The sequence below is a fragment of the Prionailurus bengalensis genome, chromosome C2 (genome assembly GCF_016509475.1).
Source record: "Prionailurus bengalensis isolate Pbe53 chromosome C2, Fcat_Pben_1.1_paternal_pri, whole genome shotgun sequence".
Taxonomy (NCBI): Eukaryota; Metazoa; Chordata; class Mammalia; order Carnivora; family Felidae; genus Prionailurus; species Prionailurus bengalensis.
In genome coordinates, this window is record NC_057350.1 from 121,410,963 (window position 1) to 121,423,688 (window position 12,726).

Sequence of the window (12,726 nt, forward strand, 5' to 3'; positions counted from 1 at the left end):
CAGACCCATGCACAGAAACTTGGCAGGCCAGAAAGGAGTGGCAGGATATATTCAGTGTGCTGAATCAGAAAAATATGCAGCCAAGAATTCTTTCTCCAGCAAGGCTGTCATTCAAAATAGAAAGAGAGATAAAAAGTTTCCCAGATAAACAAAAATTAAAGGAGTTTGTGACCACTAAAGCAGCCCTGCAAGAAATTTTAAGGGGGACTCTCTGAGGGGAGAAAAGATTAAAATATAAATAAATAAATAAATAAATAAATAAATACCAAAAGCAACAAAGATTAGAAAGGACCAGAGACCGCCAGAAATTCCAACTCTACAAGAATCATAATGGCAATAAATTCATATCTTTCAGTACTCACTCTAAACATCAATGGACTCAATGCTCCAAACAAAAGACATGGGGTAACAGAATGGATAAGAAAACGAGATCCATCGATATGCTATTTACAAGAGACCCACTTGAGACCTAAAGACACCTTCAGGTTGAAAGTAAGGGGATGGAGAACCATCTATCGTGCTAATGGTCAACAAAAGAAAACCAGAGCAGCCATACTCTGACATTAGAAAGTCAGACAATCTAGACTTTAAAATAAAGACTGTATCAAGAGATGCAGAAGGGCATTATATCATAATCAAAGGGTCTATCCACCAAGAAGACCTAACAATTGGAAACATTTATGCACCAAATGTGACAGCACCTAAATATGTAAATCAATTAATCACAAACATAAAGAAACTCATCAATAGTAATGCCATAATAGTAGGAGACTTCAACACCCCACTCACAGCAATGAAGAGATCATGTAATCAAAAAACCAACAAGGAAACAATGGCTTTGAATGACACACTGGACCAGATGGACTTAACAGATATATTCAGAACATTTCATCCTAAAGCAGCAGAATATACATTCTTATCCAGTGCACATGGAACATTCTCCAGAATAGACCATACACTGGGACACAAATCAGCCCTCAATGAGTACTAAAAGGTCGAGATCATACCATGCGTATTTTCAGATCACAACGCTATGAAACTCAAAATCAACCACAAGAAAAAATTTGGAAAGGTAACAAATACTTGGAGACTGAAGAACATCCTACTAAAGAATGAATGGGCTAACCAAGAAGTTAAAGAGGAAATTAAAAAGTATATGGAAACCAATGAACATGATAACACCACAACCCAAAACCTCTGGGACATAGGAAAGGCGGTCATAAGAGGAAAGTATATAGCAATCCAGGCCTCCTAAAGAAGGAAGAAAGATCTCACATACACAACCTAACCTTATGCCTTAAGGAGCTGGAAAAATAACAGCAAATAAAACCAAAGAAGACTGGAAATAATAAAGATTAGAGCAGAAATTAAAGCTATCAAAACCAAAAAAAAAACAAACAAACAAACCGGTAGAACAGGTCAATGAAACCAGAAGCTGGTTCTTTGAAAGAGTTAACAGTTTGATCAAAAGGAAAAAGGGAAAGACCCAAATAAATAAAATCAAGAATGAAAGAGGAGAGATCACAACCAACACAGCAGAAGTAAAAACAAAAATAAGAGAATATTATGAGCAATTATATGCCAATAAAATGGGCAATCTGGAAGAAATTGACAAATTCCTAGAAACACATACACTACCAAAACTCAAACAGGAAGAAATAGAAATTTTGAACCATAACCAGTAAGTAAATTGAATTAATAATCAAAAATCTCCCAAAAAACAAGAGTCCAGGGCCAGATGGCTTTCCAGGGGAATTCTACCAAATATTTAAGGAAGAGTTAACACCCATTCTCTTGAAGGTGTTCCAAAATATACAAATGGAAGGAAAACTTCCAAACTCTTTCTATGAAGCCAGCATTACTTTGATTCCAAAACCACACAGAGACCCCACTAAAAAGAGAACTATAGACCAATTTCCCTGATGAACATAGATGCAAATATCCTCAACAAGATATTAGCCAACCGGATCCAACAATACATTAAAAAAATTATTCACCACGACTAAGTGGGGTTTATACCTGGGATGCAGGGCTGGTTCAATATCCACAAAAACAATTAACATGATCCATCACATCAATAAAAGAAAGGACAAGAACCATATGATCTTCTCAATAGATGCAGAGAAAGAATTTGACAAAATACACCATCCTTTCTTGATAAAAAGCCTCAGAAAGGAGGGATAGAAGGAGCATACCTCACGATCATAAAAGCCATATATGAACAACCCAACACCAATATCATCCTCAATGGGGAAAAACTGAGAGCTTTCCCCCTAAGGTCAGGAACAAGACAGGGATGTCCACTCTCACCACTGTTATTCAACATAGTATTGGAAGTCTTAGCCTCTACAATCAGACAACACAAAGAAATAAAAGGCATCCAAAATGGCCAGGAGGAGGTCAAACTTTCACTCTTCACAGATGACATAATACTCTATATGGAAAACTGAAAATATTCCACAAAAAACTGCTAGAATTGATTCATGAATTCAGCAAAGTTGCAGGATATAAAATCAATGCACAGAAATTGTTTGCATTCCTATAAACCAACAATGAAGTGACAGAAAGAGAAATCATGGAATTGATCCCATTTACAGTTGCACAAAAAACCATACAATACCTAGGAATAACTCTAACCGAAGAGGTGAGAATTCTATACACTGAAAACTATAGAAAGCTTATGAAAGAAATTGAAGAAGACACAAAAAAAAATGGAAAAAGATTCCATGCTCCTGGGTAGGAAGAACAAATATTGTTAAAATGTCAATACTACCCAAAGCAATCTACATATTCAATGCAATCCCTATCAAAATAACACCAGCATTCTTCACAGAGCTAGAATAAATCCTAAAATTTGTATGGAACCAGAAAAGACCCTGAATAGCCAAAGCAATCTTGAAAAAGGAAACCAAAGCAGGAGGCATCACAATCTGACTTCAAGCTGTACTACAAAGCTATAATCATCAAGACAGTATGGTACTGGCACAAGAACAGACACTCAGATCAATGAAACAGACTAGAGAACTCAGAAATGGACCCACAAATGTATGGCTGACTAATCTTTGACAAAGCAGGGAAGAATATCCAATGGAATAAAGACAGTCTCTTCAGCAAGTGGTTCTGGGAAAACTAGACAGCGACATGCAGAAGAATGAACCTGGACCACTTTCTTACACCATACACAAAGATAAACTCAAAATGGATGAAAGACCTCAATGTAAGATAGGAAGCCATCAAAATCCTCGAGGAGAAAGCAGGCAAAAACTTCTTTGATCTTGGCCACAGCAACTTCTTACTCAACACATCTCCAGAGGCAAGGGAAACAAAGGCAAAAATGAACTATTGGGACCTCATCAAAATAAAAAGCTTCTGCACAGCGAAGGAAACAATCAGCAAAACTAAAAGGCAACTGACAGAATGGGAGAAGATATTTGCAAATGACATATCAGACAAAGGGTTAGCATCCAAAATCTATAAAGAACTTATCAAACTCAACACCCAAAAAACAAATAACCCAGTGAAGAAATGGGCAAAAGACATGAATACACATTTCTCCAAAGAAGGCATCTAGATGGCCAACCGACACATGAGAAAATGCTCATCACTCATCATCAGGGAAATACAAATCAAAACCATAATAAGATACCACCTTAAACCTGTCAGAATGGCTAACATTAACAATTCAGGCAACAATAGATGTTGGCAGGGATGCAGAGAAAGAGGATCTCTTTTGCATTGTTGGTGGGAATGCAAGCTGGTGCAGCCACTCTGGAAAACAGTATGGAGGTTCCTCAAAAAACTAAAAATAGAACCACCCTACGACCCAGCAATTGCACTACTAGGCATTTATCCAAGGGATACAGGTATGCTGTTTCAAAGGGACACATGCACCCCCATGTTTATAGCAGCACTGTCAACAGTAGCCAAAGTATGGAAAGAGCCCAAATCTCCATCAATGGATGAATGGATAAAGAAGATGTGGCATATATATACAATGGAGTATTACTTGGCAATCAAAAAGAATGAAATCTTGCCATTTGCAACTATGTGGATGGAACTAGAGGGTATTATGCTAAGCGAAATTAGTCAGAGAAAGACAAATATCATTTGACTTCACTCACATGAGGACTTTAAGAGACAAAACAGATGAACATAAGGGAAGGGAAGCAAAAATAATATAAAAACAGGGAGGGGGACAAAACATAAGAGGCTCTTAAATATGGAGAACAAACAGGGGGTTACTGGAGGGATTGTGGGCAATGGGATGGGCTAAATGGGTAAGGGGCACTAAGGAATCTATCCCTGAAATCATTGTTGCACTATATGCTAACTAATTTGGATGTAAATTTTTTTTAATTAAAAATAAAATTAAAAAAAGAACATAGCACTCAATAAATAGTAGCTATTATTGCTATTGATATTATTTTCTGATCTGTAAAACAGGGATACTAATATACATAAGATCTGTATAAGAATTGAGGTAATGTGTGTGAAGCGGCTGACACCATACCCAGCACAGAGAACTCAATCAGTAACGATTCATTCCTAACCCCTCCTTCCTCATATCTATTCTGTTGGGTTCACCAAAAAAGAAGAACTGTTGGCTCCAGAAAACTGGAGAATATCAACTTTTTCCTGAGACAACCCCCTCCCCCGACATCCCCTTCCCAATGGCTCAGGAGCACAGACTCATTTCTTAGGTGAGCTCACCATGCACAACTGCCCCAAGGAGATGAGACAGATTCATTTTAATTGGATGGGACACTAGTGTGTATAGGAAAGTATTCACTAGGAACCTCTAAGGAAAGGATTGTATGAATGAAAGAGACACAGCTTTAACCAGCTGGAGGAAAGACACATTGGAGGGGGTATTTGTTGACTAATATAACATAAAAGTCCAGTGGGCATATCTGGTAAATATGACTGGATCCAGATACTCAAAAGACATTGTCAGGAAATGTGTCATGTTCCATCTCTTGGCTCTTCATGGTGACCCTTGGTAACCAGCTTCACAAATGCAACAGACAGAAGGAACTTCTTTCTCAATAGCTCCCAAGAAAATCCCTTGGCCAGAGTTCATTAGACCAACTTGAGCAAGGTGACCAACACTCAGTCGCTGAGGACAAAGGGATGGAGGGTGCTAACTGGCCAGGCCAAGGGGACATATCCACCTTGGAGCTAAGATATATGGATGTTAGGCAGGCAGGTTAGTAACAGGTCCCACCTGAATTCCATGAATTGAGTGAGTGATAAGTAGTTTATCAACAACAGCAACAACAACAACAAAAACACAGTGCTAAGATTTTTTGAAAAGGCAGGAGTAGATGGTAGAGAAGCAAAATCTTCCACAGGATCCAAGATAAGAAGGCCTCGGTTACCTGGGCAACACGAGGTCTCCAGACCAGTGTAGCAGGCCCTAAAAATGGGAGGAACTGGTGTGTAAAGTCTAAGTAACTCACCCTCTTAGAGCTCTAGCCCTATCTGCTTATCATCAAGTGATTACCACAACCCATTACATTAGCCTTTCAAGACAGTCTCTAGAATGACTATGATTCATTTTCTTTACAACATTTTAGAAGATCTTACATTTTCATAATATAAACCAAGAACTGAGGTTAAAGCCAGGCAAATAGCCACCCAACCTTGCTGCTCTGTTTTGGAAAAGCCATCATGGACAAGAAGGAGGGCAGAAAGCTGGTTTATTAACCCCATTTGCTTAAGGAGCCTTGTTTCTCAAAGGGTTCTATGAAATTGGGTAATGAAAACAAAAAAGAACCGTAAAACTCACAAGGTTTGTTGATCAGATCACCGTGCAGTTCCCTGCCAAAGTTGGCTACACTGAAAAATGGCCATTTGTTCCTAATTTGGGCTGTCTCATCTCCTGATCAGTCCTCAATCCCTGGCAGTTTTCTAGTTTCCTCCCCAGTTACAAGCTCCCCAGTTACCAGAACAAGCTGTAAGTTCTTCTTAAGAAGAACTTATCAAAGGCTTCTGAAAAAAAAAAAAAAAAAAAAACTAAATAAATTATAGCCACTGGTCCCTTTTATCCACTGCTTTATTTCAAGAACTTCTGACAGGTTCAAGAGACACAATTTTCCTCACTCCAGAGGCATGCCAGCCTGTTCCATTCACGCTCTACCCATCCAGCTGCTTTAGAAGATGAGAGATTGAGTTTGCTTCATTTGTCTGGGCCGCCTTACAGAGAAGTTATATCATTAGCCTGTGACTCGCTAGGATAAGCCAGCTTTCTTCAGCATCTGCAGAGTATAGTAAATGTGGCTTAAATTAAAAATAGAGTGAAGTTCTGACCTGTTTGGCCATGGCTCTACAAAGCCTGCTTTTAAGGATGAAGTGATTCTGCATCAAATCAGCAAGGTAGACAAGAATATTGGTTCTTAACCCTGGTCATACATTAAAATCATTCAAAGAGATTTCTTTTTTAAATAACCATGCCTGAGCCTCATCCCAAACCAATTAAATACAAATCTCTGAGGTTGGGGCCTACGTTCTGGGATTGTCTTTTAAACATGCAGCCAAGAACTACACAGCAGGGAGGATGCTGGGATTCTCAGGGCATCAGTCCAGGACATCATTTCTGATTCGTCCGCAGGCTGGTGTCACCTGGGAAAAGATGTCTGCAAGTCTCCTAGGAACTGTGTGTCCCATTCATTGTGTCTTGAGTACCTGGGGATGACAAGCTTGTGAATTAAAGGATCCTGAGGTCAGCTTTAAAGGAGGCCAAATCTCCTGGGCTTATGAGAAAAAAAAAAAAATGTCTAGTCACAAAGGAAGACAGTGACTGATAAAGGAAGTTTGTCACCTAAGCTATAAAATATCAGACCATTAGGGTACACTTGGCAAAATTTTGCAGTGACAGCATGTCAGGGCCTGGGTGTTTATTCTTCCCAGACTCTGACACTTAACTTGCTGTGTGACCTTGGATCAATCTAGTAACCTCCCTTGTCAAGTTTACCCGCTTGAGGAATGGGCATGGCCTTCTTGGCACTTCAAAGATCCTTTATATAGAAATAAAAGGCATTCGCCCTCATCTGAAATCAGCTTTTGATCTATAATGGCTGAACAACAACAAAAAAAAAAACCAGGAAGTTTTTCGTTTAATGACTTCTTTTTCATATAAGTTGTTAATGATCTAGAGAGGGGCAAGTCCTCCTAATAAATTCCAACTTTGCCGGCTCCCTAGTCCTTTAGTCCACTATTCCCAGAAATAAGGGACAAAAGTACCAAAAGTGCACAGACCAGTAAAGGAACTGTTCAAACCCCTTCCGTGTGTGGAAGATAAACGCTTTGAAAATTAAGTTGATCAGAGCCGCTCAGAACTGGCATACATTCAGGGTAAATTAGAGATTCAGAAGTCTCGACAATCTGATGAAAAACATAAAAACCCACAAGCTTTGAAAGAGCACCCCAGATCTACAGATATATTCATGTGTTGTCAAAATCTCTCTTTTGTTACAGAGAAACAGGAAATAATGATAGAAAGTGAGACGGAAGAGAGGTTATTAACCATTAGAAGGCCGCTTGAAAATAAAAACTGAACAGTATCCAATGAGAAAGGCCGGAATCAGGACTGATGTACTGATGCATCTTGGCATTTATTCTCTCAGAGTCTTCAGTACTCCTAGGTCAAGTGACTGAGAAGGTGGACTTAAACTCTTTATGTGACCTCCATTGTCGGAAGGACAGAACTTGCAAGCCGGCTGATTCATTCCTCCCATGCCTGGAACCTAGCCCTAGAAGGTAATGGTATTTGATTCTGGAGAGCACAGTGGGGTTCTGTTCATGTGCAGACAACTGAGAGGGAACACAGGCAATTTATATCCCAATATAAAGTCTGCTGTGGCAAGTACTGAGATGTTGCATCGAGTCTCAGAGGACCGTGTACTTTCTAGATTTATTACCATCAAAATGATCTATTCCTTCCTTCCTTCTTCTATTCACTCTTTCAGAAAACATACTGTATTTCTATCATGTGCTAGGCTTAATGCTAAGTATGGTGGATACAGAGCTTAAAAATAAATTCCCTTCATTTAAGGAGTGTGGTAAGAGTTACGATCAAGGAATGCATAAGGAATGAAGTGCAATGGAAGGGAACCTAACCCATATTTGAGAGTACAGTCAGGAAGGGCTTTATGGGAGTCAACTGAGCTGAAATGAGTCACCCAATGAAATTAATAACCCAAAGAAAAAATTAGGAAGATTGCATTCCAGACTGAGGGAAGAATTTATGCAAAGTTCAGGAGATTCCCATTGATCAGAAAAAGTATTCAAGGGGTCCCTGGGTGGCTGAGTCTAAGTGTCCAATTCTTAGTTTCAGCTCAGGTCATGATCTCAGGGTTCATGGGGTCAAGCCCCATGTCGGGCTCTGTGCTGGGCTTGGATGGAGCCTGCTTAAGATTCTCTCTCCCTCTGGCTCTCCCCCGCTCTCAGACAAGCATGCACACACAGTCTCTGTCTCTCTCTCAAAATAAATAAATAAACTTAAAAAAAAAAAAAAAAAAAAGGAAGAGTGTTCCAAGCATTCCCATATGGCTGGAGTGTGAGGAATTTGAAAACAAAGGGAAAAGTCCCTTTGTAGGAACAAGAGGGGTGGATCAAATCAGGAAGGGTTTTGCAGGCCCTGTTAAGGAGTTTGGATTTTACACTGAGGATGACGTGGAACCACAAAAGGTTTTTAAAGAGGAATGTAAATAGATAAGAGCAACAGAGGGAAGGATGGATTGGTAGATGGAGAAAATGGAAACAAGACCTGTTAGGAATGCTTATTACAGTAAAACTACAGAAGTCCACGGGCACTGGGACAGGAATGAGGGGACGGAGCATAGGGGGCAGAGGAGTGTTGGTGAATCCCTGGAAGTGAAGAGTCAGAGAGAAAGTGGGGCTGGGATGAGCTGCAGTTCTGTGTGGGGCGCCTGGGAGCCAGTGTGAGAGAGAAACCTCAGAGGAAAAGCACATTTGGGGAGAAGACACTGAGTTCAGTTTCAGTATTAGTTGCAAGCTGGGTCTTGCCAGCCGGAGACTGGGGACATCTGGGGCTGGGAAGAGAGGCTTGACCAACAGGAGAAACAGAGAACTAGAAGACACAAGATGGAGGGAGGTGCAATCAATCGCCCACAGAAAGAGTGTTGTGAGAACCAAACAAGGTCAGGGGCCAGATCCTCCCTTTGGGAACATAGGGGTTGACAGTAATGGAATTGGTAAAGGCTAATAATGAACTTAAACCCCCTCAAAATGCATAAACGGAACATAGCAGTGTTGGCTACCATTTCTCGGACATTTAGCAGGTGCCAGGCAGCCATGACTGTGCATGAGGGATCTCATTTCATCCTCAAACAATCAGGGAGGTGTTTCGCATTATGACCTTCATTTTTCAGATAAGCAGGCCTGGATTTATAGAGGTTAACAATCTCACCCTGGGTAATACATCAGTGTGTGAAGGCGCCAGGTTTTGAACCTCATTCTATCAGATTCGAACCTCTCACTAATGTGTGGTGGTCTAATACCACACACTATTCGCAAAAAAGAAAGAAGTTTTCTTTTCCTCCACTCTACCAAGGCAAGAGGTAAAATTTAAAAAGCACAAACGTTAGAAGAATAGGCAATGATTTCAGGGCTAGAAGCATGAAGAAAGATGGGGTTTACTAAAATCACATCACCAACTGCCTCAGCCTCAACTTGCCTGTGCTGGGGACAAAAGGGGACCATGGGGATCAGAGAGATGTTTGTGACTCCAGTCCTCCCTTCCTGCATCTGACAAGCACATGCTGCCATTTTAGTATAGTTCGTGCAACGCAGCAAATAGTCATGCAGGGTGGGTGGGCCAGGGACCAGGATTCTGAAGAACAGCCAACTTCAAGGCAGAGTGGAGTTTTGCCAAAAAAGTGTTCTTTTCTGCAGCAAACCATCAAAAAAGAAAGTGCTGTTCACTTGTTTGACATCAGATAAGATGGTTCTCACACTTTTTTTTTTTCTTCTTTCTTTGTTTTTCCTCTGGAAACCTGTATCTGCACGCAGGGCAGTCTGGTCTTGAACCTGGTTTTGTTTTCCAGGATTTGCAGCGTTCGGATGCAGGCACAGCAGGAGCCCACACTCGTCTCGAGAGAGGGCCCTTGAGGGAGACTATGCCCAGAAGCCCCATCCACAGAGTCCCACTAAGGGCTGTGGTTTCTCTCTGATTTCACATGGCTGACTGGATCTCAGCATTTCAGGAACCAACCTTTTACAGCGAGTGATTTTCTTCACTAAACTCAAGACTGGCAAGCTCCTCTCTCTGTCTCTTTCTCTGCCTCTCTCATCTGTCTCTGTCACTCTTGTGTGTGCGTGTGTGTGTGTGTGTGTGTGTCCGTGCACACATACTCCTCTTCATTTCTAGCAGTATCTTATTGCCTTAGTGAAGAGTGCAGTGAAGCAGAAAACAGATTCAGGAAGTGACAGACGACACAAGCATTTGTCCAATTAGCAATGAGAAAATCATAAGCACCGGTGGTGACCACTCATGTTGAACAGCCAGCTCAGCAAAGAGCCTTGCTCCACATCTCTCCGATGTAATTAGAACCATTCAAGCCACGACTGACCAGCTTTTCCCTGCATTTTTAGTATATTGCAGAGCCTGCACTCTCTTGGACGTTAATGAGGAACATGAAGCCATCAATAGTTTTGATTAAGCCAAAGACTATTGCACTATTTAGATGTACCATATTTCATCCATTCTAAGACATGCCTTTTTCCTCCCACGTTTTAACATCTTTCAAATCAAAATGTGCCTCAGAATCAAGGCAATCATGGTATAGTTGTCATTGCCTCTGCATGGCAAACTTGGTCACAGCTGTTTATATTGTCATCTGAATTTCGGCTGAGTTCAATATGTGGTTGCAAGGACGGGTGTTGAGGTTCAATGCCATTTAAAAGTCTCTCAAAAGATTATCCTACATTTTGGCATTCAAATAATGAGCTATTGTGTGTGCATAAAGAAGCAGAGGAGTGGGGTGTAAATTGACATTTGTGAAGCAAATATTTGTTGTTATAGGAACAACTGCAATTCCATACTTTCTCCCAAAGCAGCAACCAACTGCTTTCAAGACCTAAAAAAAAGAAGAAATCCACGAGAAATGAAGCAGCTATATTTGCCCCACACCAACAATGCAACTGAAAGCAGTAGTAACAGCAGAATCCCTTGGAAGAGACGAAAGAAATTTCAGGGTAGCAAAGGGCTAGTGTTACAGATGCAAGGGCCACGTACAACTACTTCTAGGACATTATGTCAGAGTTTAAAACCACTTTTTTAATCTTAGAAGTTCATAAAATAATGGTGAATCTTATACTGTGTGGTTTCTTAGGTCTGATGAAATCTAGTATGTCCAGAATAACTTTCAACCAATAAAACCCACAGCTACCCGTTAAAGTGCTTGAGAATTTGTAAAGGGTCAGTCTACATCCAAGAAACGGTAGCCACTTTCAGACTTGGATTTGAAACAGAGCTAGGCCTCAGTACCCAAAGGCATCACCCACCCTATCGCAGATGTCATCAGTTGCCATCTTATACCCTATTTCCCCTGCTAACAGAACCCTGAGTTGATTCAAGGATTAGGGAGACTTGTACTTCAGAGGAGACCTGGTTCTCCTCTACCCCAGAGAATTTTCATTAACCAATCACAACATGATGGTCTCTTTTCTTTCCCATTGGTTATTTTAGGGGTGGCATGTAGTACAGTTTCGGCCAATGAGATATGAAGGAAGGGAAGAGGGAAGGTGGGATCTTAAAAACAAAGATGCATGAGAAGGAAAAAATAAGGTGTCTTTTCCATCGCTGGACTTGGTGATGCCTGAAACTACTGCAGCCATCTTGCAACCATGAGGAAGCAACTGAGAGACAAAGACACACACTGAAGATGACAGAGACAGAAGATGGAGACGGCATAAATCCTTGATGACATCACTGAACTACTTTCTTAAGCAAGCCTAAAGACTGGTTTCTGTCTAGTTTCACTGCTTATATGGGATATTAAACATCTTTATTATTCAATCCACTGTCAGTAGTTGAATCTTCTATCACTTGCACCCAAAGTCACATAATCGATCCACCCCTACCTCGCTACTACTGCCATGATACCTCCCTCCCTTCCACACTTCTTGAAATATGAATAACAGCTTAAAGCAACACATATTTATTATTGCACAGCTTCTGAGAGTCAAGAGGCCAAGAAAGGCCTACTGGGTCCACTGCAAAGCTGAAATCAAGGTGTCAGTCAGAGGTGGGTTCTCATCTAGAGGCTCGACTGGAGAAGTTTCCCCTTCCAATTTCCCTCAGGCTGATGGCAGAATTTGTTTCCTTGTGGCTATAAAATTAATGACAGCTTGCTTCTTCAAAGCCAGCGTTGGAGATAGCAAGACAGTCTGTTAGGGACATGGAATCTTATATAATTGTGGGAGTGACATCACCTTTGCCACATAGTGTAATTCTATTGTATTCTATTGGCTAGAACTAAGTCACAGGACTCACCTATACTCAGGGGAAGAGAATTACACAGGGACATGAACACCAGAAGGCAGAGGTCACAAAGTCATCTTAGAGTCTGTCCAACTTACACGGTTAGTTAGTGGCTCTCATGGAACTGGAGACCAGTTCTATCTTATCCCAATATCCATTCTCTTTTAGTTTAACTATGAAGTGTCAAAAATATAAGAATACGTTTCTAAAAATGTAGAGTC

The 12,726-nt window shown here is 40.7% G+C and overlaps 1 long non-coding RNA gene across 1 annotated transcript; it reads left to right on the forward strand.

Annotated features, from left to right (window-relative positions):
• Positions 1-7,209: 7,209 nt before the first annotated feature.
• Positions 7,210-12,045, forward strand: LOC122491897. The gene is made up of 2 exons (XR_006299477.1): positions 7,210-7,758; positions 10,068-12,045. It is a non-coding gene; the product is annotated as an uncharacterized LOC122491897 (long non-coding RNA).
• The last annotated feature ends 681 nt before the right edge of the window (positions 12,046-12,726 follow it).